The following is a 351-nucleotide window of genomic DNA, read 5'->3' as shown; positions in this document are numbered from 1 at the left end:
TATTTCAATACATTAAAATAACTTCTATAGCAAAATGATACAAACCAACACTAAGAAAATAAAAACATTTCGGTCTCGATCCAGTTGGACGTAAAATTTCGGGTGTTTTTGTAGCAACAGAACATTTTGCTAATTTACTGACATTTATATATAAAAAAATTATAATTGAAGCTGCATTAAAACTAGATTTCCAGCATTTATTAAAGCTTGAATCATTGGCTGGTAGAATAAATTGTTTTTAGTCACTTTAAAAATCAATAATCTCACTTATAATCTCGCCAAGTTTTTTGCACCACTGATCTCTATTTATTCCCTGGATTGCTGATTAATAGTACGGTAGTATAGGGTTGA

Source organism: Cyprinodon variegatus, unplaced genomic scaffold, assembly GCF_000732505.1.
Source record: "Cyprinodon variegatus isolate N-32 unplaced genomic scaffold, C_variegatus-1.0 Scaffold642, whole genome shotgun sequence".
Taxonomy (NCBI): Eukaryota; Metazoa; Chordata; class Actinopteri; order Cyprinodontiformes; family Cyprinodontidae; genus Cyprinodon; species Cyprinodon variegatus.
This window is presented reverse-complemented; position numbering follows the sequence as displayed.